We start from the raw sequence: 25,676 nt of genomic DNA, 5'->3' as shown, positions 1-25,676 counted from the left end.
GGGAATGTAACCAGGGCCTTGGCATTACATGGTGTAAGTCAAAACTACAGGAAAATAAGCAGGGACAGACATCTCAGGGCTGACTCATCTCTGCTGATTAGGAAGAGGCATGGTTCCCAGTGAAAGGCAATTTTGTGGGTAGGAGGGAAATAGATGACGAGCTGTGGGGGTGACAGAGTCCTGACGCTGAGCGTATCTGCCACAGACGAATTCAAAATGTCCTGGTTTGGAATAGCGAGTACAAAAGACATCACTAAACCCCACCTCACTCTCTGCTTGTCAGGTGATTCTTTTATACAGCTGCTAGAAGGTTAGAATTCCAGCAGCCTGGTCCTTCTGCCAGGAGCCCATGGCGGGTAGACTAGTGGTCAACACAGAGCTGCTGTTGCTGCAATAGGGTCAAAGGAAAGAAACAGGTGTGTTGTCACTGAGAATCGTATACTCGTGTGGGATGCAAACTGAATGACAGAGATGGGAAAACCCAAGATCCAAATCATTTTTTAAAAATTGTATTTTTTTTTTTTTTTGAGAAGCAGAGGGTTGGGGAAGGGATTGAGAGAGAGGGAAAGACAGAGAATCTTCCAGCCCCTGCTTCACTCCCCAAATGCCCACAATGGCTGAGGCTGGGCCGGGCTGACGCTGGAACCCAGAAGCTCAGTTCAGGTCTCCCATGTGAATGGTAGGTAAACAAGCACTTGAGCCATCCCCTGCTGCCTCCCAGGGTGCACATTAGCAGGAAGCTAGAGTCAGGAGCTGGACTTTGATATAAGCACTAGGCTAAGCACCCCAACTCCCTACAACAACCATAGTTTAGAAATCTCATCTCTCCCTTTTCTAAAATTCCTTTGTAAAAGGTGAGCTGGCCACATGGAGGTATGGAAATAACACACTGAATATTCACATCCAGTTCTGTATATTGCCTTACCTCTATCAATCAAGTTAGCACTTTGATCTCTGCATGTCCTGTATGCTTTCTCTAGGGCAATCTGGAAATTCACTGCAGTTTAAACAGTCAGGAAGGACGGGGCTAGGAAGACAAGACAGAATGTGTGATTTGATCCTTACTGTTGTCCCCTGGCCACAAATACATGTCTGACTTTGGTGTCTGTGGTTGAGACTCACCTAAGGAGGGCTCCATGAACCTGTCCCTGGGATAAAGCTGACTTGCAGCGGTACTTCCCAGTAAGCACAGGGGACGGTCACACAAAGAAAAGGAGATAACAGTGTAGGGTCTGAGGTTCTCCTGTGCAGAGCAAGGTGCTACTAAGCCTGCTCCTTATCCCTGCCCTCATGGCCAGGCTGGGCTTCTAGAACAAAGCCTCCTTGTCTCCCTGTCCACAGGCTCGCTCCAGAGCACACGTCTTATTTGGAACTGGGAAGGGAGCATGTTTTCCCCTTCTGACTCAGGAAAGCTGTCGCTGCTCTAGCTCAGAAGGGATCTTTCAGGGGTAGGTGGGTAGGGTCTCAGTTCCTTTGCCAATGCTGGACTGTGACTGGAAAGCAATCAGTGGTCTGTCCTTTCATATATGGTGGGGACTGTTTGGAGGAGAAAAGAACTGTTAGGAAGGAAGGAGGAAAGGAGGGAGGGAGGGAAGGAAGGAATATATGGATGGATAAGACACACATGCATCCATCAATTAGTATAAGGGAAAATGGAATTGAAAAGTAAGGTGGTAAAGGTATTTGGTGCAGTGGTTAAGACAGCACTTGAGGGGCCAGCGCTGTGGTACAGTAGGTTAATCCTCCACCTGCAGGGCCAGCATCCCATATGGGTGCCGGTTCTAGTCCCAGCTGCTCCCCTTCCAATCCAGCTCTCTGCTATGGCCTGGGCCTGGGCAAGCAGTAGAAGATGGTCCAAGTCCTTGGGCCCTGCACCTGCATGGAAGACATGGAAGAAGCTCTTGGCTCCTGGCCTTGGATTGGAGCTCAGCTCCAGCCATTGCGGCCATTTGGGGAGCGAACCAGTGGATGGAAGACCTTTCTCTGTCTCTCTTTCTCATTGTCTGTAACTCTACCTCTCAAATAAATGAATAAAAATCTTAAAAAAAAAAAAAAGACAGCACTTGGATTCCCATGACCCTTATCAGAATGTTGGGTTCAAGTTGCAGTTCTGCTCCCGTTTCCAACATCTTGCTAATGCACACATCGGCAGGCACCAGTGCATGACACAAGTAGTTGACTCCCTTTAAACTAGGTAGGAGACTGGACTGATTTCTTGCCTATTTGAAGCTTTGGCTTGGCCTAGCACTGGCTATTGTGGGCGTTTGGAGAGTGAACCAATGGATGGAAGATCTCTCTCTCTCTCTCTGTATATGTGTGTGCACATCTGTATTTAAAGAAATAAACATTTTAAAGACTTGTGCAAAATAATCTTGAAATCCATGTAACACACATTTTTCTGATCCCATTGAAGGCCTCTTGTATAGATAGATCAGAGAGAGAGAGAGATGTAGAGAGATATATTTATTACTGTATTTCTGAAAATGTGATTTAACTTTCAGATTCTAAGGAAAATTTAAGTGGAAAATTGGGTGATAAAACCAGTTTCATGGATATTTTCTATGCTGTCATGAAACTTGGGAATGTTCTCAGTCTGACGAGTACCACCTTGTGTTCTAATGACTTCTTTACCTGTATACTGCTTAGCATCCAGGTCTTCTACTCAACAGGGCAGCTCCTTTGCCCCCCTGCTTTCTTTGTGTTTGTATTTCCCTGGTATATCTCTAATTCTGAAACTTTCCAAGTCTTTCTGCTTATGTAAATCTCTTAAATGTAGCACACAGGTGGATTGGCTGTATCACCCTTTCTGAAAACCATTTTATCTTTAATAAAGATTTACTTTCTTTGAGAAAAAGAATAATATTAAAATAAAACTTCTTAAGTTACCCTCCCTTTGTGAAAACTCCAGAACACACCCTCAAGCATTATGCAGAAACTGGAGGTAGGCAGCTGTTCACATGGGCAGTTCTTCCTCTGAGTTCTAACTCTCCACATATTCTCCAGCTCCTTTTATTTCTCTCTCTGCTGTTCACAGTTTGCATGGACTTTCCCAGTATTTGGCCCCTGCTTTCCTCTTAGGTTTCTTCTCATCTACCTTTCTCTCCCATGTTCAAGGTTAATTTATAAAAATTAAATTATGATGGGCCGGCGCCGCGGCTCACTAGGCTAATCCTCCGCCTTGCGGCGCTGGCACACCGGATTCTAGTCCCAGTCGGGGCGCCGGATTCTGTCCCGGTTGCCCCTCTTCCAGGCCAGCTCTCTGCTGTGGCCAGGGAGTGCAGTGGAGGATGGCCCAGGTGCTTGGGCCCTGCACCCCATGGGAGACCAGGAAAAGCACCTGGCACATGGCTCCTGCCATCGGATCAGCGCGGTGCGCTGGCCGCAGCGCGTCGGCCGCGGCGGCCATTGGAGGGTGAACCAACTTGGCAAAGGAAGACCTTTCTCTCTGTCTCTCTCTCTCACTGTCCACTCTGCCTGTCAAAAAATAAAAATAAAAAAATTAAATTATGATGCCTTGTACAAACACAAAAAGAAAAGTCAAAGATTTTCTTTAGCTTACTAACAAAGGAACTAGAAAGGTGTCACTACTAACTGAAATAAGAACTTACAAGATGCACTATATATGCTAAACAGAATTTACAGAGAGATCAAAGCAAAAGCGGTTCGAATCCGCCCAGAAATCCTCCACCGTGTCCCGGCACACTTTGCTCCTCAGTGAATGAGAATCGTCTGCAGGGCTGTCCGTGTGCTGCCACATTCAGGGTGACAAAACAGCTCAGAGAAAATGAAAGGCGCAGGTGCGGCAGGGAGGGCTTTGGACACTTAGCTACTGTTTGTGCTCATTAATGTCTTTTATCATTTTCTTGATATCCATCCATTTTCAGGGAAAGTTGTTATATTGAGCATATATTATTGAGGGCTTAAGATTTTTAAAAAATGGGACCCCAATGGACGTAGCTGGCCATAACCCACACCTGCTTAGGGAGTAGCAGTTCACCTTGTCTTCCCCACTCATCCGCAGCGGCGAGATGAAAAGGTCGTCCTCACCAACCTCCGCTCTTCTGCTTCCCCCGGTAGCAGCAGGATGCTGACCTCTCTCCCTTTCTCATCCAAACCGGCACCAAAATGTATTTGCTGACTCTGAAGGCCCATGAGGTATTCTCCTACCTAAAGACTAATTTTCCACATAAGCAGTTTTCTGTCAGCTCTGAAAAGATTTTTTTTTCTCCTGCAGACACAAGCACTCAGACTCTTTGAGAACAGCCTTGGGATTTCCAGCCCTCAGCACACTACACATCTCCAATGAAATCCTGTTCTTTTATGCAGAGGTGAACAACATCTCACAGAGGGACTGCATAAGGCTTTCCTCCTTCTACCCTGTGCCCTCAGCTTTCCCCCGTGCAAGACCTGGTCTGGCCTGTGAATCCCTTGCTGTACTGTGTGCGAGGTACACTGCTCTTACCCACCCCTTACCCCTGATGACAGAGACAACTTCTGCCCTCCCAAGCAGCCTTTCCACACACCCCATCCTCTCCACGCAGCCCGGGGGTGGGCTAGCTTTAGACAAAGAGCTGGCTGATCATTGCAGTAATGGCAATCAGGAAGCTAAAACCCAATTCCAACACAACGTGTCTTGTACATTAAAGGAGTGCCATTGGATGTTTTTCTAGAATGTAAAACGCCAAGCACTCAGCCTTGTTATTGCCGAAGTTAAACTTTGTATTTTTTTTAAGAAAACTAAAGTTCACTCATGAGAAGAACATTCAGGGGTACCTGTTTAGCCTAGCAGTTAAGATGCAGGTTAAGACGGCCACATCCTACATCAGAGTACCTGGATTTAATGCCCAGCCATGGCTTCTGACTCTACCTTCCTGCTAATGAGAGCCTGTGGACAGTGGTGACAGCACACTGGATTCCTGCCATCCTCCTGGGAGATATAGCTTGAACTCCTGGCTCCTGGTTTCGGTCCTGGCCCAGTCCCAGCTCTTGTGGGCATCTGGAGAGTGATCCATTGGATGGGAGTGTGTGTGCATGCTCTCTCTTTGCTTGTCAGATAAATACACAAAAATTAAACAGATAGAGGAATCCATTTATAAGCTAATTCATAAAATACAGAGGCATTCTTGATAGGAAGGCTCAATGCCTGATAGAAAGAAGTCACCTGGAACCAAGGACTGTCTTTGCCCCAGGTTGTAGATGTGTTCTTCTTCACGCGTTTTTGTTTAGCTTTTTAAAAATGTTACAAGCTCTAATATCTGGGGCGAGGGCATAGGCAAAATAAGAAATAATATAAAATGGGGATAAAGGAATATGTGTGTACAGATTACATAAGTGGAGGGACGACAATATTACCCCTGTAAGGTCTGTGGCTAGTACTTAGCCATCTATGGTCTAGAACTCAGGGTAAACACCCGGGAGGTCTCCAGGTATTCATGAGCATTCTGAAGGAAGATGCAGAAAGGGGTCCCGGGTCACATGTGTTTATTCCCCACAACAATTTTAGGGAGAACTCCTATCCTCAGCTTTCAGATGGTAAAAACTTAACTCAAAAAAGTTGACTCACTTGTCCAAGGCCACACCGGTGACAGTCCAGGCTGGGATACAGATGCCCATGACTCTAAGTCATCTCTACTTATCCTATTTTCAGTTACATAATGCAGCAGAAGCCAACTTAGATTGGTCAAAAAGGAAGTCATCTTAAAAGTACTCAGGAATTCAGAATACCTTGTGCTCCAGGACCTTCACAGAGGAGGTAGTAACAAACAGCTTTTCTGTTTATCAATCAGATTTTAAAATTTATTTTCCTTTCATACTCCCATGTTTTAGTCAATTGGCCTTGTTCTCCATTCCCATTGTCAGGTAGCCTAAGGCTTAGTCACTGTGTGCCTGCAATGGGCCCTATGACTCAGCATAAGCTAACCCTTCGTGTCCACCTAACATATCCACACCACCCACCTCCGGAGGTTGGAGGAGCCTCCCCACGGCACCAGAGGCATTGTCATCCCACTCCTTATCTTCTTGTCTGATCCCTTCTTATGCTATTACCCGCAAATTCTACCTCGGCCTAGCACTGCCCCTTCCTCTGAATTCCTACACTGCGCAGGCTCCCCTCCATCAGCTCTACTTACCTGGCTGGATGATACTCTCTTTAAGGGATGGAGCCTCAAGACTTGGCTCACAGTATGATCTATGCAGCAGCCAGCAAACACGGAGAGCAGAGCAGGCAATCAGTGCACCCCGGTGAAGTCTTTCATAAGAGGGAGAATATTAACAGGTGATGAAGTTTCTGAAGAGTGGAAAAACTGAAGGTGAAACATAAATAGCAATTTCAAGGGGCCTTCAATCCAAGTTAAATGCTGTAATACATGAAAACGACTCTGGAAGCCATTGATGCTAATTGCAAGGATGCCAATAAAAATATTTTAGTAAATTCCCCTTTTTAATGTTGCTTCTTAAAACATGAAGTCAAAGACTGCGCCCGTCAGCCCCACTGCCGCCTCACAATTCCCTCCAACAGACCTGGGTAGGCCCAGTGCATGCCTTTTCAGGCCCATCTCCCCATGCAGAGGAGACCTTAGACCTTGAGCATGTAGGGCCTGGGTTCTCCTAACTCACTAAGTGAATGAAAGAGGCTAAGTCACCACACAGTGCACGATGGCTGATAAACAAAATGGGGAGACCTGAACTTGCTCATCAGGTCTGTCCATTAGTGGATGGGACACCAGGTAGGTCCCAAGTGTTAAAGTCTACCTGGAAGTAGACTACTAGTGCTAAAGTCTACTTGGAAGGGTTCAAACACTCATGCTGCTAGTTCAATGGCCACAGAAAGAAAAGAGCAGATGAGAATGTAAGGGGCAAATCTGCCCCAGGCTCAGGGCACAGTGAGGGAAAGCTCATTTCCCAGGGATTCTGGGAAGACCCTTAGCCAGGGCCTTGAAATACAAGGCTGCATTAACCACTAGTGTGCATTCCCACGCCCAGCAGAAGCCTATGGAATTATACTCACTTTTGATTGAGTACCTTTATTTAAGAGTTTTCTATATTTTCCCGACTGTCATAAGATACCACATGTCCACTTCTAACCTAGCAATTTCCCATTTCTTGTGGGTTCCAAATGGGCTCTGATTCAAACCATAGTGTCTTCTTCATTCTTTGCCTTTCCCAGCCCACAGCTGGTTCTTAAAACTGCTCGAAATGTTACTGAACAAGTTCTCTATAGGTGACTTTTCAGAAATTTCCAAACTTATACCCTTTCCAATATTGCCTTAAAATGCCATAAGTATCTCCTCTAATAGGCTTCAGAAAATAATGCCTTCTAAAAACTGAATCTTTTAGCAATGTTTATTTATTTATTTGAAAGGCAGAGTGAGAACCATCTGTGGGTTCACTCCTCAAATACATTCAACAGTAAGGGCTGGGCCAGGCTGAATCCAGAAGCCCAGAACTCAATCTGGGTTTCCCATGTGGGTGGCAGGGACCCAAATACTCAAATCATTATCTGCTACCTCTAGGCTACACAACAGCAGGAAGTTGGATTTGGAAGCAGAGCTGGGACTCAAACCCAGGCACTCTAATATGGAATGTGGGCACGCCAAGTGGCATCTTAATTGCTGTGTAAAAATATTTATCCCTACAAAGTAAACTTTTAATGTTCATTCATTCATTCATTCATTTACTTATCAAACACATAATGAGCACTTACAGCTTGCAAGGTCCTATGAAAAGTTCCGGAAAAACCACCTACAAAAACAGTAATTCCCCTCAAGGAGTTACACAGTACTTATTGATAGACAGTTTTCAGCTGTCTTATTGTATCACTTCTTCCTTGTTGGTATACAAGGAATCACTCTGACTACCCCCATCATTACCCCAATGTTACTTTTTTTTTTTTGACAGGCAGAGTGTACAGTGAGAGAGAGAGACAGAGAGAAAGGTCTTCCTTTGCCATTGGTTCACCCTCCAATGGCCGGCGCGGCCAGCACACTGCGGCCGGCGCACCGCACTGATCCGATGGCAGGAGCCAGGAGCCAGGTACTTCTCCTGGTCTCCCATGGGGTGCAGGGCCCAAGCACCTGGGCCATCCTCCACTGCACTCCCTGGCCACAGCAGAGAGCTGGCCTGGAAGAGGGGCAACCGGGACAGAATCCGGCGCCCCGACCGGGACTAGAACCCGGTGTGCCGGTGCCGCTAGGCGGAGGATTAGCCTAGTGAGCCGCGGTGCTGGCACCCCAATGTTACTTATAAACTTACACTCAAATTCTGAGTGACAATAGATCATTATTGTAATTTATTTATCTTAAAAGGAAGATGTCAAGTTCAGGGAAACTCTTAAGATATCAAGATCAACTGGAACGAAGATGGTTTAGCCCCCCCACCTTTCCCCTTCACCCCTCCCCCCCAAACTTGATACTTTTCAAAAGCAGTAATCCAATCTGCAATCCGCATATGCACCGATTCAGAATCCTGTCATTTGGGGCAGCTCACATCATGGGAGTTTATATACAACTGCTGCTTTCTACACAAAATCTTTGTTCTGACTACTCTATAATTTCTGAAGCTATTATATTTTGTGAAGCCCACCCAAAACATAGCCTGGGTAAAGCTGATGATTAAAGACATGGATCGTAGATACAGGGAGAGCAGTACATTCTGAGATATTTCGAGATCAGGCCACTAACTCTCCCAGTCTCTCCTAACATGAGGACGGCCTTTTATCTACGGGGACTCGGAATCTGTTCAAAAAGGGAGCTTTGAACTTTGGTGCTGGGCACACTTCCCAGGAGTCCCACTTATCTCCCTCTGGCTGTTGGCCAACAAATAACAGCTCAGGGATGAGGCTGAGCTCTGTTTGTATGAAGTGCTCTGTGTTTTCTGGCTTCAAGTTATGGCATTGTCCACCCTGTCTTGAGCTCTCTTTTCAGCCGATCTGAGATCTTTTTTTCTGAAAACAGTTTTGGCGCATGAACCAGAGTTCAGGTTCCAAGTCTACCACTTTACCTTCCTTCACAGTTACTAAAAGTTCCAGAGAAGGCTACAGTTGGGTTCCCACATTAAATTAAGTGCCTGTAATAAGTTGTCCTGCCCTGTAGTTAAACATTTCCTTTAAAAACAGAGCATATCCTTAAGGTCAGAAACAAACTCAGCACTTCAGAACTAATGAGGAGTTTCAGCCAAAAATAATGCAGCACCAGGGCCCTGCTTACCAGCTACAGTACTGATTTCACCAAAAAATGGCACTTGGAAAAATACATATGTGAAATCTGAAACTGAATCATATAATTTGGGGCATATTATTACTAATGTCGACAACTTGCCTTGTATAGCACTTTTGAAAATCAGTTCCTCACACATTAGGATTTGCCCAGCTCTCATAGTAAGGCACCCACTTAGTGTTGCTTTTTGGTCATAGCACCAGACTGCATCTCAGAGGAGGCCCACGTCTCTGGAAGATTCTCCCAAGTCAAGAACAGCTTCCCTCTTCCATCTAACAATTCAATATCAGTTTGGTTTAGTAAGCTCATCTCTTAAGGGACAAACAGGTTGTGGTTGCAGGAGGGATGGGGTGGGGAATAAACACCTATAGTGCCTACAGATTTAACATATTCAGCAAATTTAGTTGCTCAGAGGAAAAGCAGGTGTAAATAGGAAGACAATACGATGGAAAGACATTTTCAGATATGGAACCCCTGGCAGGGCAGGGACACCCTATGAGGTTTTGACTAGTCCCAGAGATCCATTCTCACACTGGCTTCCTCACCAGTGTCTTCTAGATGGGGCCTGAAATCAACAGGAGGCAAAAGGGAGACGTGGAAGCATTCCAAGGCAAAGGCTCTAGCTCTGAAGTTTTCCTAGGCCCTTGGCACCTATACGTCTTTCTAAATTCCATAGGAGACTGCCCTCCATGTTGTTTTCTCTAAGCTGAGAAGGTATTCCTGGGTATCCAGCTGACTCACCTACAGCTTCCTAATGCTGACTAAGCAGATTTGGTTTTGAGTGAAGGCATGAGTCAAGTGTCTCTCTTGTGGGGTGTTGGGTAGAGCAAGCTTCCCAGGTAGAGGAGATGAGGGCAGAGGCCCTGGGAGGGCTAGCTAGTCATGCTCACGCTCAGGACATGAGAGACAGAGAAACAGGGTTCAAGAAGGAAGGTCAGGCCGGCGCCGCGGCTCACTAGGCTAATCCTCCGCCTTGCGGCACCGGCACACCGGGTTCTAGTCCCAGTCGGGGCACCGGATTCTGTCCCGGTTTCCCCTCTTCCAGGCCAGCTCTCTGCTGTGGCCCGGGAAGGCAGTGGAGGATGGCCCAAGTGCTTGGGCCCTGCACCCCATGGGGGACCAGGAGGAAGCACCTGGCTCCTGGCTTTGGATCAGCACAGTGCGCCGGCTGCAGCGGCCATTGGGGGGTGAACCAACGGCAAAGGAAGACCTTTGTCTCTGTCTCTCTCTCTCTCACTGTACACTCTGCCTGTCAAAAAAAAAAAAAAAAAAAAAAGGAAGGTCAGGTATTGGAGAGCTTGGGTTTTTGTTGAGATGGGAAACCTCTGAAGAGTTTTGAGCAGAGGAGTCACATGATCTGACATAGACTTTGAAAGACTCTGGGAGCAGTGTTAATAGTCTTCTGCCAAGAACCACCTCTCGTGAAGAGTCGTTTTACGCTATGAAACCCAAAGTCATCTCAGTGTGTCCGCGGGTGATGCTATTCCTTAACAAGCTTAAGAAGTGATGTCTCCAAAGCACCCAAATTAAGTGCAAATCATAATCATGTTACATATTCTATTTACATATTTATACTTGTATCAGTCAACTAAGGTAAGTAATAGCAAAATAAAATAACTTTTACCTATGCATGTCCAATAAAATCTGTGATTACATCAAACTAGCCCCAGTTTCCTTATCTGTTAGCCAAATAAAGCATTGGAACTGGTAAAATTCATTCATTTTAATCAAATATTTAGTGATCAATGTTTCTGTTAAGATGCAGGAACTATGGTGGGAAAGATAATCTTTATCATTGAGGAGTTTGTATTTTATTGATGAGATTCCATGAATAGTTAAAAAAAAGAGACAACTTTTTGTGTTGGTTTGGTGGTAGAATAGAGTATTTTAAAATTCTGATGGAGGGCTGTGCTGTGGCTCATTTGGTTAATCCTCTGCCTTTGGCACTGGCATCCCATACGGGCGCCGGTTCTAGTCCCATTTGCTTCTCTTCCAGTCCAGCTCTCTGCTGTGGCCCGCGAAGGCAGTGGAGGATGGCCCAACTGCTTGGGCCCTGCACCTGCCTGGGAGACCAGGAGGAAGCACCTGGCTCCTGGCTTCGGATTACTGTAGCTCTGGCTGTAGCGGCCATTTGAGGGGTGAACCAACGGAAGAAAGATCTTTCTCTCTGTCTCTCTCTCACTGTCTAATTCTACCTGTCAAAAAAAATTCTGAAAAGAATCTATTGTACAGGAAAAAGGGAAAGATTTTAAAGAGGAAGAAGAAAATTTATAGATTATGCTATATGTAAAGGATAGGAGAGGACTCCTAGACCCCAGGGACAAGGGGTCAAGTCTTCTTTGGTGATAAAAGGTTTAAAGCAAATTCAGATTAATTAATTTAATGAAAATGTAATGAATTAATGAAGAATTCTATTAATTCATTTAATAAAAAACAAGGTATAATGAAGAGCCTAGATTTTCATGCTGGAATGTGAGAGAATTGACATAAAAACTTCGATTTTTCCCTCTGAAGTAGGTGAAGCCACCTGCTAAGAATGAGGAGGGTGCTAAGGGGTAGGAGGGTGGAGAAAAGCAATTAAGTACTGAAACAGCCACTGTGGGGAACTGGAGAATGAGATCCCAAGGATGGGTGCCAATTTGTCCTTTTTCTGATTCCTCTCCCCAACCCCCACCCCCAGAACACAGGAGCCAGTGGAGAACACGAACAATTTAGTTGGTTCAACGTTGAGGAATTACTGCACAAGTACTGTCTGAAGCCCATAGGAACAGGAACTGCAGGAAGCTGGCAGAGTTGCTAAAATCAAGAAGCACCCACTCTTGGCTGAATAAGAAAGCGAGGGAGGACAGGAGGAGGTCAAGGCAGAGGAGGGATGCTAAGGGATGGGATGCTTCAATGAGACAATGACAGGGAGTGGAATTAGCCAAGACAGCTAGAATCAGGGGAACGTGTAAGATACATTTTTTTTCTAAAGACTTATTTTATATATTTGGAGGTCAGAGTTATAGAGGGAGGGAGAGAAGGAGGAAGGGAAGGAGGGAGGGAGAGAGAGAGAGAACTCTCTCATCCATTGGTTTATTCCCCAACTAGCCACAAGGGCCAGGGCTGGGCAAGACTGAAACTATGATCCCAGAGCTTCTTCCGGTCTCCCACGTGGTACAGGGGCCCAAGTATTTGGGCTAGTCCTCTGCTGCTTTCACGGGCACATTAGCAGGGAGCTGGATTGGAACCGATGCCCATATGGGATGCCAGTATAGCAGGCGGCAGCTTTACTTGCTATGCCACGACGCCAACCCTGTGTAAGATATTTTAAAGGAACCAGTTTGAGCGATATATTTGGGGTATGATGATAAGAATGAATAGTGAAAGCATGAGGAAGTGTTGAAATTCAGGTGGTCTAAGAGCTGAGGGCTTAGTGTGTGGGATGTGAAGCTGTTTATATAGATAGTGTAGGCAGCTGGGATTTTAATAGAGTTTGGGGTAGAGAGGGTCATGTCTCAAGGTCCCCTGTAGTTCTACATCATACTGTTTCAATTTAGAAAAGTAACCAACAATTAAATGAATTATCGCTTTTAGCAAAGTGTATAATATTGGCTAACTATTGCTTAAGAATTTCCTTATTTTACTAAAGCAACTCAGTGTTCATCTGTACCCAGTCACTGTTGTGTGTCACGTCTTAGTAGAAATGGGATGAATTTTGATCTGGAAGTTGCTCTGACCAATCACTTATTATCTGTGTGGTTTGATTGTCCAAGGGTCTTCCCTTATCTTTAAAGCAAGAATAGTAGTGTTGACCTCAGATAATTTTTGAGATTTTCAAATACTATATCATATATGAAATGCATACCCACAATGATCTGCATGGTCTCCCTCCCTCCCTGGTCCTACTCCCTCCCTCCTTCCCTCCCTCCTTTGTCTCCCTTCCTCCCTCCTTCCCTCCCTCCCTCCCTTCCTCCCTTTCTCCCTCCCTCCCTCCCATACCTGTCCTTCCCTAGATGCATATGGCACAGCTACCACACTAATAAAACCTGCTCCTGTCCCCGGTCCGGGTTGGTGAGTTCCAGTGTGGGCACTCAATCTAGTGAACCCAACAAGTCATTCACCAGTATTTTGTGCTTGAACCAGAATGAGTTCAGTTAGGCTTTCTCCCGTGGCTGAAATCCTAGGGTATAACATAGAAAGGATGTTAGCTTTTTTAGGGGCTCATCTACATACAGCAGCCAGCAAATTCACTCTTTTGCCTCAATGGTCAGATTTGATTTCTTCAAAGTGCCATAAAACATAGAATCTAAAAGTCTGACATAGTTTACAGGTTTCATAATTGCTTTTATTTTTAAGACATGTAGGATAAAAATCAGGAGTCAAAAGCAATCCATGTGATTTATCAGACGCTGCTTTGTGGAGTATAAGAAAGGGAGAGACAGACAGAGAGGTGGGAAGGAAGAACAGAAAGGCCGGCAGAGTGGAGAGGCGAGAATATAAGAAATAAAAAGTGACGACACGATTCTTGCTGAAGAATAAACAAGTCCATACAGCACCCACTCCAAGAGCCAGAACACACTTCCTTTCTCTCCCCTCTCCCTCCAGCTGAAGTCTAAAGCGCTTCTGGGAAGAGACAATGAAAACATCAGACGTCTTAGAGCCAGAAGGAAGTGCGAGCAGAAACGCGGTGATCCGGAGCTGGAACGCAACCACGAGGAAACAGCAGACGGGGGAGGGCGACTGTTCTGCTGAGAAGTGCACCTTATAATTCAGAGAACTTAGTCACCAGACCCTGAGAACAGATAACAAGAGTGGGAGGCGGCACCGAGGCGCAGCAGCGGGGAAACGTTCAATAAAGCTCTGCTTCTCCAGCATCAATCACAACGCCCTCCGCAGCGCCCAGCTTCTGGAACCTTCAGAAAACCAAAGAACCCACCAACGCCGTCAAGCAGATGGATCCATGTTGTCTTTCACAGAGCGCATACAATTAACACCGATGATGGCCTTTCACATGGGAAACTTTTTTTTTTTTTAAGAGAAAAAAACCCACCTGCCACTAAGCATGAGTAGTCAATGCTCATGGAAATACATCGAAGGTGGCTCTTTTGTGAAAATGACAAAGTCCTGTCTAAACGGCCTCTTTCAAAAACCTCCTGAGTTTTAAGGTCCCTGGTAGCTCTAAACACAAACTTAAGAACAAGTGCATTAATGCTTTACCTGGCCGTATGAGAGACAAGTAAACACGAACACACATGTGGATGCTGCAGGTGGTTGTCCATACAAAGCTACAAGCACACACACAATTTCATACAAATGGGAATTCTATATGGCATCATCACAACGAGGAGGCAAAGTTTTAAGAATATCTGTAGAGACATTCACAGGTCTCCAACACGCTACCTGTAGACCACTCAAGGTGTGTGTGTGGACTGCGGCTGTAGGTTTGGGTTGCAGCTTCTCATTGTTGATGTTGTACAAGAGGAACTGGCTGGGCGAGGGACAGACTGGAGGCAGCTACACTTCAGGGGTCCTTGTATTCATGGGGGCAGGAGAACAACAAGCTAGAGACCTGGAAGGGAAAAGAGGGGACGAGAGGCCATTGAAAGAGAGAAGGAAGGGGGTGCTCAGCGTATTGTCATGGCTCCCAAGGAATGGAGAGCTGAGAGCAGAGAAGTGAGCAGTGGTTCCAAGTGGAAGCCACAGTACATGCATGTTAAGGTTTCCAGGGGCCTGGTCGGACCGTCCCAGCGTGGCAGCAAGTTTCTGTGCCTCACTGTTGAACACACCTCCAGAAGGAATATTGAGTTCTACTTCAAGTGAGATTGGCAATGGGGAGCTTGAACTTGTCAGGACAGTGCAGGGCCTTGTGGTATTCACCCCGGCTTTGTTTACTTGTCTGGAGAATGGCGGGTGATGTGAGAAGGGGAACTCAGGGCTCCAAACGAACCACAGAGCAGCTGACATGAAGACCCCGATGAAAAACAGCAGAAGGCAAAAAATTAATTCTGGAAATCTTTTTATAAACCCTACCGGCTAAAATGAACTGAGCTTTCAAAGAGAAAACGATGAAGTCAGAGATAAGGTTTTGAAAAGCCATTTCAAATAATTGCGATGTTCTCTGTAAACAGAAGTGAGCAGGCTGGCTCTCAGAGTAAACGGCCATTTACAGCTGTCCTCGCTTTGCACAGCCACCTGCACGGCCGCCCAGATTGCACGTGGCCGTTTTGCCCCCACACTCTGCAGCCTGCCCAGAGACACAGGACTTTCCTACAAAAACAGTTGAGTCAGATAGTGATTGAAGATCAACACATTTATATTATTGTCACACTGAGGTTTCATTTTTTTCTCCCAGCACAAAGTATTCTGAAAGAGAATGGAAAATTACCCCTGTTTGCTTCAAAGAGCCATGCTGAGTTCCTCGAAAGATGGAGCACTTTAGTGTTGCCCAGGGCAACAGATGCAATTCCCAGAGATGCTGCCTGTGACTGACAGCTGGAGAAAGGTAAAGTTTACTTGTAATGGATTTAAGATTGGGTTACAATAGGTCCTAGAAAGACAGAAAGCAGTTAAGAAATCAACAGCACATCTTAGATATGTTTAGTTAGTTGGGAGCAGGCTATTGCATAAGTTTGCATTCTTAGGAGAATTTGCATGCAAGCTATTGGATAACTTCTAAGAAAAAAAAACTGACCCAAGCCAAAGAAATAACTAAACAAATCCAACTAATGCATTTCACAGACGTCACTACATAAAATCACATCCAAAACATTCTATCATAAGGCTCCCCAACTAGGATAAAATAAGTCAGATGTAAGTGTTTAGTAGATGGTAGGGCAGCAGACAGTGGAAGGTACACTTCGGAGATTTCGCTGAATCCCTCCAAACACCAAATTATATGTATATATATGATTTTACAGATACATTATTGGATGTGAATATAATTATTATCATTTTGTTGGTTTACTTTCCTTTTGGAGAAAATAAGCAACTGGTAAAACTTTCAAAGATGTGATTGTCAAACACTCATCTCCAGAGAGTAATTTGCTAGCTAAGCCTGCTGTTTGACAGCAACCCCTACTGAGTCACAGAGAGATTCTGATTTCAGATTTCACCCAGAGTTGATGAGAAGCCATGGAAAATAACTGCAGTGCTCACGTCTTCAGGACTGTGCTATATGTTTTTTTCTGACATGCAGCTGGGTAATTTGTCTGATTGTAATCCTTTCATAACATGTATATACTTATATCTTAGTATTGTCCTTTAGCATTGTATTTCTCTTAATTTGTTTCCATTTCGGAGCCTTTCTATCTTGAATGCCTTTGAAGATCAGAATATATCTGTTTTGCACTGCTAGCCGGGTTCCTGGCACATTGGTTGGTAGCACACAATTAATGTGTCTTGAATGAATGATTAGGTAACTTCAAGTTTTACTAATCTTCACAAATCAACAGCTAATACAGTTTTAGAAAGCCATCAAAGGGGATAAGAATGTGTCACCTGACACATCCCGTTTTGGCATAAGGATGATTTAGAGCGAAAGGCCATTGAGAATCAATAGACATAGGAACAACTCTCCCCATCTGCCTGAAATAGGGCAAAATGTTCCCTTTGTGGAGGTACCCCACAACCTGGCTCTATACCAAAGAATGAAGAGCAGTTGTTATCACTGTAAATGGGGAATCAACACAGACACATGTTTTTGTAAACAGATCGTAGTTTAAAAATCTTTACTTCCATTTGTTTTCTCATATATTTCCCAGTCATTCCTCCATGATTTGTCATCCCCTGAAGTCCTAATCACCTTTCCTTTGTTCAAAGGCTGTATAAGCCCTCTGTTCTGCTCCTTTGAGGTTTTCTTCTTTTGTGTGAACACCCACATGAAGAAATAGCAATAAAAATTGATAGTCTGTCTTTTGTCACTTCAATTGCAAGCCCCACTACTGAACACATGAGATTGGAGGAACGTGCCCCTCTCCCCAATACCATGATATTTATTCTTATTTCTTATTATACCCTTCAAAGAAATCATTGTCCTGACTTTATTCATTTTACTTTGTATGCCTCATTTCTTCTTTTAGTATTTCAAAGTATAGTGTAGAAGTAATAAACTCTTACTTTGATTGTGGGGGACTCTCTGAAAAGATTTTTCCTTCCTGTTAATATCTCAACCTAAAAATTTTGGCTCAAAGCGTTTCTGCTTCTTAGCCTTTGCTTTATTACTTCTTCTAATTTCTATAACTTGGGGACTGCAAAGTACATTTTCAGATTTATTTTATTATTTATTCTGTCACTTTCACTGTTTTGGAGACTGGTTGTGATGCAGGCAGACAGATAGGATAAAACTGATTAGATTTGTAAGCTGGAGTCCATGCCATCCAGCAGCCCCTTTGTGTGATCTCATGCCCCAAGTGACCCCACCTGTATGCCCACCTGCCAATCAGGCTACATAACCACGCCCCTTCGGAAGTGGATAAAAGGCCTGGAACACACGTTCCCTTTTTCTGCCCTGATTGGCCTTTTGTTGCCCTGTGCCTTCGGGGCTGTGGCTTTCGAGAACCCCACTCCCTGCTTTCCTCTGCATGCTTCCTGCACATGTCTCGCTCCTGACCTGCTCTCTGCTTGGTATGGACCCCAACTTAGCCTCTAGACTTTTCTTTCTCCCTTAGATAAGGCCCTCGCTCTCCTATACATTTCTCTCACTGAATAAAATCCTTAAAACTTACCATGTTGTCTGGTCTGAGCCAGTATTCAGAATTCCTCTCTGAATAGGTGGCAAGAGCCCACAAAGCTTATTAATTTTGGGAAATATTGATAAGCAAAACGGTATCAGTTGGTTATAAATTTGGTGAAGCAATTTTCTCCTTTCCAAAACTACCTCAAACCCTCATGTTTGTTTAGGTATGTGTGGACCAGTATCTCACAAAGGATCTCTGGCAAAGGAGTGCCCTCCATGTGTCACTCACTCACTACTAAAGTATAATTTTTAAAAAGTTTAAAACATGACTCTCATTCCTGTCCATCACCTTTCTGGCACTGATCAACAAAAATAAATCCTATTAGTGCAACTCATGCAGAACAACCTAGAGATCTTGTGTGAACAAGGATCAAAAACTGAAACAACACTCACACACACACACTCGATAAAACAAAAATAGTAGAGAGGGTAAAAGAACCTACAGAAACAGAAAGTCAGCAAAGCCAACATTGGACAGGTTTGGGGTAATCACCGTGGGAGCCAAGAAAAGACACAGCAGGCTGCCATGGCTCACTAGGTTCTCTTCCCACCAGTCTTTCTGATGGGCCCACTGAGCATCCTACTACAACACACAATTCCTAAGTTATACTTTTATGATATTGAAAAAAGTATAAAAAATGTACATGTGTTCAAAATGTTATACAATTTATAATCCATGTGGGAACCAGTGACATAACAAGATCTGGTCAGAGTCAGGGAAGATATAAATCTGAGCAGCGAGTTAAGAACACAAAAATAAATGCAGTAATAAATATAAAACACGTTAATACCCTATGGCTCAATAAAATATAATGTTAGAGATTAATTTTTCCATGCCAGGCAGAAATGAATGGTTTTTGCAGTGAAACAAAACTTATTTGCATCGTTGAACTCTTTACTTAGTATAGAGTTGGTCTTCTATGTATAAAGTTAATCGAGGGGCCAGCCCTGTGGTGCAGTAGGTTAAGCCTCTGCCTGTGGTGCCGGCATCCCATATGGGCGCCAGTTCTAATCCCGACAGCTCTTCTTCTGATCCAGCTCCCTGTTAATGCACCTGGGAAAGCAGTAGAAGATGGCCCAGTGCTTGGGCCCCTGCACCCGCATGGGAGACCTGGAAGAAGTTCCTGACTCCTGGCTTCAGATCAACACAGCTCCAGCCATTGTGGTCTATTGCGGTGTGAACCAGAAGATGGAAGAACTCTCTCTCTCTCTCTCTCTCTCTCTCTCTCTCTTTGCCTCTCCTTTTCTCTCTGTGTAACTCTGACTTGAAAGTAAATAAATAAATCTTTAAGAAAATTAAGTTCATTGAAAATGGAACTTAGTAGAGAATGGGACTGGGAATAGGAGAGGGAGGAGGAGGAGGAGGGGTGGGAGAGCGGGTATGGTGGGAAGAATCACTATATTCCTAAAGTACCTATGAAATGCATGAAATCTGTACTCCTTAAATAAAAGGTTTCTTTGGGGGAAAATTAATGTAAAAACTTATTTGCATCACTGAAGGAAAGACTTATTTACATTTCTATCAGTTTTCTAGGAGATAACTTCTGACCCAGATAAGAGAAAGGGAAGGTACAAGGCCTGTAGAATCAAATAACCCCCAGAGGGTCTGCTGGCCCTTTGCTCAGGGCCACTCAGAAATTGCTTTTGCCTATTTCTAAACCTTGGACAATTTTCCCGACATCCTTTTAGAATTACATTTTCTTCCCCTCCCTGTCACTCTCCTTCTTTCCTCCTTGGACATCTGTTGATCATTTGCCGGTTCTAGATTACAGGAACCCACAGTCCTTTCTGTGATGAGGGGAATGCTCTATGCGCTCTCCAGCAGGCAGTCACTGACCACAGAGAAGGCCACTGATCGCGGGAATGTGGGTGGAAATTTTTACCTTGACTTAATTTCAATTGATTTAAATCTGAACTACACACTACCATAAGGGCAGGCACAAGACTGTGGCATTCATCAGTGTGTAAGGAGCTGTTTCTTCTGTCTCCTGTCCTTCTCTCCCTGAAAGGTTTATGTTTGTAGGGCAGCTAAGACAGACTGGAAGAACTATCACCCCAGCAGGTCGCAGATGAGTGCTCCACCAGGTTCTTCAGACTCAGGGGAGATTACGCCTGGCTTTAGATAACGTTGGGGTAAGATTTGCCAAGATGTCCGGGAAAGACATTCTGGCAAGAGAACAAATAAAGAGGCAGAGAAGTGTAGTGTGTGTTCAGTGGGTAGGCGTTGACTGGACAGCCAGAGCCCAAAACTCTGGATAGGCCAGGGCATGAAGCTGTGAAATCTCAGGGTGGAAAGAACGGGGCTTGGGGGGAAAAAGAGGCTATTGAAAAAAAGTCTTGAAAGTCATTTAAAAATCTGAGATTTTCTCCTATAAATTAAGAGAAGTCATTGAAGGCTTTATGCTGGAAGTGACATGACCTGATACATTTAAAATTTTTTTTTCTTTATTTATTTTGTTTATTTGAAAGGCAGAGGCAGGCAGGCAAACAGACAGAATTCATACCTGCTGGTTAATTCTCCAAATGGTTGCAACAGCCAAACTGGGTCATGCTGATGCCAGGAGCTTGACACTCAACCCAGGTTTCCCATGTGGGTGGCAGGGACTCAATTACTTAAGCCATCATGTGTTGTCTTGTAGGATGTGCGTTATCAAGAAGCTGGAATCGGGTGTGGAGCTGGGACTCCATCCCAGGCACTCTGATACGGCACATGAGCACTACAAGATGTCTTAGCCACTATGCCAAACCTCTGACACAGATGCTTATTTTTTAAAAAATATTTTATTTATTTATTTGAGAGGTAGAGTTACAGACAGTGAGAGGGAGAGACAGAGAGAAAGGTCTTCCGTCCGTTGGTTCACTCTCCAAATGGCAGCAACGGCTGGAGCTGCGCTAATCCTAAGCCAGGAGCCAGGAGTTTCTTCCGGGTCTCCCACGCGGGTGCAGGGGCCCAAGCACTTGGGCCATCTTCTACTGCTTTTCCAGGCCAGAGCAGAGAGCTGGATCAGAAGTGGAGCAGCTGGGACTCGGGCAGAGGATTAACCTGCTGCACCACGACGCCGGTCCCCAGATCCTTATTTTTAAAAGTCTTCATAGCGACAAAGTAAGAGATGGGTTGGAAGGTGGTAGCCAGCAATGTTCAGGATAGGCTTTTCCAACTGTGCGTGTCAGAGGTACTGAATCCTTCATCAGAACAATGCTACCAATAACACGGAGTTACATCCAACTAGAACTTCTGTAGCTCAGGATTGTGCTTAATTTTTTGTAAATACAAATTATACGGTTTATAGTCATCGAAGGGTACTTCAAGGGTATGGAAAATAGAATTAAAAGAAAAGCTTATTTTTGTACAAGAACATTTTGGATTCTATGCAGTTTCTTCATAATATGCAATTTTCAAGAACTGTTTGAACATCCCTCAAATGCATTGATTACAAATATGTTTTTGCACAAAAATAAACTTAGCTCTTCAATACTTCCCATGAAGTATTCTCATATACTTTATAACATTTTTCTCAAGCTCTTTTCAGGCGGAAGGAAAGATGGGGTGAATTTAGTCATGGGCACCTTGGCTTTGACCGTAAATAAGAGAAAGAACTATTTTAGGTTCTAGACCAGCTTTCTGAATCTCTACATGACTTTCAGGGTCATGCCTGGGTAAAACTATGAAGTGGTAATCTCGTGGAAGCATTCGGAATTCCTTTTCCCTGTGTATGCGGCTAGCATGCCGGAGCCAGCAGTGGTGGCTCAAGTCTTTGTCCTCTGCATCCCTCTTTTGAGGACACTTCTGATAACACTATGATTCCACACAGATAATCCAAGACGATTTCTTTATGTGAGATAAGTGAATTGGCAGCTTTGATTCTATCTGCATCTTCAACTCCCATCTGCCATCTCCCCAAAGTCCTTAACCATAGTCAACTGGCAAAATCCCTTCTGACTTAGGAAGCATATTTGCAGATTCCTGGGATTAGTATGTCAGCATCTTCGAGGAGACATTAATTCTGACTACCACAAGTATGTGATTTAGTTTAATGCCTTTGATGGTACCCAGGGAGGCTGACTTTGCAAAGGATAAGCATGGAGTGAAAGGAAAAAAAGCACAAACGTGGGCAGTCAGAGGAGACACTAATGAATGTAGAGGACTTCTTTGAACCTGAGATTCTCTCTGGGACATTGCGATTTGAGGAAACTTTTAGGACAGGAGGTGACAAGGTGTTGAGAGTGTTGTTATCTCAGAGTAAGGTCAGACAGCACTTGCTTCATCTGTCCTGGGAGCCATTCATTTACAGTATCAAATGATTAACTGGCCATATATATTTAAAACTAGCTCCAACATTAAGTTGGTTTTTTTAAAAAGAGAGAAAATGGAGACCAGCGCTGTGGCGTAGTGGGTAAAGCCATTGCCTGCAGTGCTGGCCATATGGGTGCTGGTCCGAGTCCCGGCTGCTCCACTTCCGATCCAGCTCTCTGCTATGGCCTAGGAAAGCAGTAGAAGATGGCCCAAGTCCGTAGGCCCCTGTGCCTGTATGGGAGACTTGGAAGACGCTCTTGGCTCCTGGCTTCGGATGGGCCCAGCTCCGGCCATTACGGCCATCTAGGGAGTGGACCAGCAGGTGGAAGACCTCTCTCTTTCAAATAAATAATAAAAAACTCTTTGAGAGAAGGAGAGGGAGAGGGAGAGGGAGAGGGAGAGGGAGAGAGAGAGAGAGAGAGAGAAGGGGCCAGCATTTAGGGAAAGTTTTCAATTAGCAATAATCGCACCTCGGATAAAACTCATTGGCTATGATATACTGCCACTGTGCAAAGCTGGGGTCGGTATTTGGTATAGCAGTTAAGTTGCTGCTTGGGATGCCTACATCCTGTATCAGAGTGCCTGGCATCAAATCTTGGCTCTGCTTCTCATTTCACCTTCCTGCTAATGTGCACCTTGTAGTGTAGGTGACAGCTCAAGTAGTTAGATGCTGCTACCCACATGAGATGAGAGATCTGGATTGAGTTCTGGGCTGCTGACTGCAAAGTGGCCTAGCCCTGGCTGTTGTGAGAATTTAGGGAGTGAACCAGTAGATGGAAAATTCTCTGCCTTCCAAATAAAAATAAATAAATTAATTTTAAAATAAATAAAAGTAAAAGAGAGAAAAGCTAAAAGGCCATTATAAATTGCATTCCAACTACGTGCACAGAGATTCCATGTACTCATTATGGAATATCAAGCATATATATCAGTGGAAGCTCATTTTTGAAAAGATACACTTTTGTTTCAGCTAAAAAGGGAATCATTCTATGGCCCACTCATTTGTCTTTTTTTTTTTTTTTTTTTTTTTGCTGTTGTTTAAACCTTTTCCACCTCCTTCAGTTAAAACTGCAACAAATCCAGCTAAGATCTTCTGGGCAGCATTGAGTTTCTTAATTTGAATGCGAATATGGAAATATGTTCACCTGGTGAAAATGCATAGCACTCTACAGTAATGATGTGTGTGCTTTCCTCTATGTGTGCTACTCTAATACAAATTTGAAACTATGATATGTAAATTATATTTTAATTTTCAAAAGAGAAAGAAAAAGTGAAAGTCCTCAAAAGCCAAGTCATTGTAAAAACAAAGAACAGCAACTATAAGGGAAGCATATCGTAGCAATTATTAACACGTCCCAAAGAGTCATATTAATTAAATCAGCATGGTAATGGCAGCAAAGTAGACTAATAAAAGAGAAAGGAGAGATCAGAGGCAGACCAATGTATATAAGAGACCTTAATACATGGTAAAAATGGAACCACAAATAAAAAGGGAAAGAATAAAAATTTTAATAGCTACTCTTAGGAACACTAGAAGGCCATTAGAGGAAAAATAAACCTAATTTACCACCTGGCACCACAAGAGTGGGAAATGAAAATGACAATCTTGACCTTATGTAGTCATAGGCTAATGTGTATGTTTATCTTAATTTTCAACAAAAAAAGTTTAAGGTAAAAAATTGTTTTTAATAGTCAAAAGCTTATAGGATAAGATAAAGAAAATATTTTTATATTGCTTTTTAGTGCACATTTTAAGCTGTGTTAATATGAAACAATAAAAAAGCTTAAAAATGTACATTTATAAAGCAAAAGATTTACAGTAAATTAAGATTAACTGCATATTGAAGAAAGAAGCTATGAAGTGAGTTGAATGTCACGGAAGTGTACACTGTTTACAGCAGTGGGCGGTCTTGTCTGAGGCCTCTGCCTTCACTCACCACTCACTCCCTGACACATCCCGAGCAGCTTCCAGTCCTTCCGGCTCCATTCACTCTAAGTGCGCCGCTGTTTACCCTTCCTATGATACTTTACTGTACCTTTTCTATGTCTAGGTATGCGTAGACTCACAAATGATGGCCATTTTGTAATTGCCTACAGTATTCAGTTCAGTAACATGCAGTGCAGGTCTGGAGCTAGGAGCAATAGGTTCTATCCTGTACCACGCACTCATTCACAACATTTAAATAAAACATACAATGTGTATGCTTGTCTAAGTACCCGCTATGTTTGCATAATGACACAATTGCCTAGCAATGCCTTTCTTCGGCTGTATCTTTATCATGAAGGGGTGCATGACTATTGCAGATGTGATTAATCTTAAGGTGTTTAGGTGGAGAGATTATTTAGATTAGCCAATGTAGCCACAATGGTGCTTACAGAGGAAGGAAGGCGGAGTCAGGTGGGAGGAGTGGGAAATGGGATGACGGAAGTGGAGACTGGAGGGATGCGCTCTGAATGTGGAGGAAGGGGCCTGCTGCAGTGTGAATGATGCTCTTCCCTCCAAACTTCACATGGAAGCTTAACCTCCAATGCAACAGTAGCAAGAAGGGAGGATGTGAGGAAGGCTTAGGTCATTGTATAGAAGGGCTTGTGGGAGGGCATTTGCCTCCTTATGGTCCTACTGCCATTGGGGACACAGCGCTCCTTCCCTGCACAGGATGTAGCAATAAGTGCCACCTTGGAAATGGACACAGAACCCTCCCCAAACCTACTGGCACCTTCACCTTGGACTGCCAGAGTCCGTAACTATGAGAAATACAGTTCTGCTTTTTATTCAATTATCCAGTCTGTAGCCTTTTGTTAAGTAGCACAAACAGACTAAGACAGGGCCACAAGCTAAGAAACAAAGGTATCCAGTTCAAGCAACAAAAACCCATGCTCTCCAGCAGAACCTCTAAGGAACCAGCCCTGCCAACACTGACTTTAGCCCAGTGAAATGCCTTCTGCCCGCCAGAACTACAACAGAGTGCATCTTCATTGACCTAAGCCAATGAGTGTGGGGTCAGGGGTCACAGCAGCAACGGGGCACTACAGCTGGTCACCTTGAGATGTCACACCAAAGACCTCCTGCTCAAAAGACCCAAAGGGCTTTCCCGTCCCCCTTCTTTCTTAGCCTCTCGTGGGAGGTTGCCAGGTATGGTCATGGGAAGAACATGGGTTTTAGACTGGGAGAACCCAGACCTGATTCTAATTAGTATTTCCAAGCAAGAGTTCTTTCTCGACATTTCTCAGAAAATGTATGTTTTTTCCAAATCCTGAGGAAGATAAGTTGAGAAATTAGGGAGTGGTTATAATTCTCCATCACAAATCAAAGTGAAGCAACATAGAGGCGCATTTACAATCAAACCAGTCGGTCTTGATTGATTGTAACCCGCCATGTTCAATGTGCCATGTGTGTTTCTGGCCTTGTCTGCTACTAACAATGAGTCATTCTGGCATGTCAAATGAATATGCA

At 44.1% G+C, this 25,676-nt stretch overlaps 1 pseudogene; it reads right to left on the bottom strand.

Moving 5' to 3' along the window:
- Positions 1-22,654: 22,654 nt before the first annotated feature.
- On the bottom strand, positions 22,655-22,739 carry LOC127483659 (U4 spliceosomal RNA; annotated as a pseudogene).
- Positions 22,740-25,676: the final 2,937 nt, after the last annotated feature.

The sequence above is a fragment of the Oryctolagus cuniculus genome, chromosome 13 (assembly GCF_051225735.1).
Source record: "Oryctolagus cuniculus isolate XC-2025 breed Fujian yellow rabbit chromosome 13, ASM5122573v1, whole genome shotgun sequence".
Classification (NCBI taxonomy): Eukaryota; Metazoa; Chordata; class Mammalia; order Lagomorpha; family Leporidae; genus Oryctolagus; species Oryctolagus cuniculus.
Note: the sequence above shows the minus strand (reverse complement) of the source record. Positions and strands in the feature narration are given on the sequence as shown.